The sequence below is a fragment of the Oryzias melastigma genome, unplaced genomic scaffold (genome assembly GCF_002922805.2).
Source record: "Oryzias melastigma strain HK-1 unplaced genomic scaffold, ASM292280v2 sc00560, whole genome shotgun sequence".
Lineage (NCBI taxonomy): Eukaryota > Metazoa > Chordata > Actinopteri > Beloniformes > Adrianichthyidae > Oryzias > Oryzias melastigma.
In genome coordinates, this window is record NW_023417153.1 from 1 (window position 1) to 1,085 (window position 1,085).

A 1,085-nucleotide genomic window follows, 5' to 3' on the forward strand; every position below is an offset into this window, starting at 1 on the left:
TGGAGCAGTGAGCTCCAATGTGGGAGGATCTGTCTCCATCTCATGCAGAACCAGTCAGAATATTTATAGCAACTGGTTGTCCTGGTACCAACAGAAAGATGGAGGAACTCCTAAACTCCTCATTAACTATATCAGCAGCAGACAATCAGGGACTCCATATCGTTTTACAGGCAGTGGATCAAACTCTGATTTCACTCTGACCATCAGTGGAGTTCAGCTTGAAGATGCAGCAGTTTATTACTGTATGGGTGAATTCTACATCAACAGCAAATACTCGTTCACACAGTGAAAAACAGTCGTACAAAAACCTCCCTCATTCAGAGAGAACAGAAACTGATGATACAGTTCACTGAAGACACACACACACACACACACAGAAGCATGTATAATTTTTTAAATATTTATTTTTATAGATTTTTTGTTTGGACCACTATGATTTCATATGCAGATCAAAGACACAAAACTACATTTTGTAGAATGTTAAACAGAAATCGGGTAATAAAAAACAATAAACATTTCTGAGCATGATGAAGCTTGAATCAACAGAAACTTGCTTCAGTTGTCTCTCCAGGTGGGTTCATAGTTTTGAAATGATTAGCACTCTAGCCTCACAGCTTTAAAGGTTCAAATTTTACAACTAAATGGACTTTGTGTAACCCTTTTCATAGACAAGTGTGTGCAAGCTTTTATCTGCTAATCTATGTATCGTAAAGACTAAAACCTGACGTCAGAGTAAAAACTCTGAACTTACAATGAGATTAAAAACTGCTTCTTGCTTTGTGTTATTTTGGCATTATGCAATTTTTTTATTTGCTTACATTTTTTTCTTTATAGCGTTATTCAGTCATCACAAAATATTTCATATCAGTGTAAAGAAGAAGTTCTTTCTGTCATGGTATGAAATGCAAAGAAATCAACTGAGAAAAGTTTTTTATTTGTGAATATTGTTTTCAAGACTAACTAAATGAGTCTGAAATACAAACAGTTTGAGAAGAGAATATAAAAGAAGAACTGCATAGAAAACAGATTTACATTCAGAATGCTTCAGTTCAGGACTGGGAGCACTGGTCTCTCCTGAGAGTCTC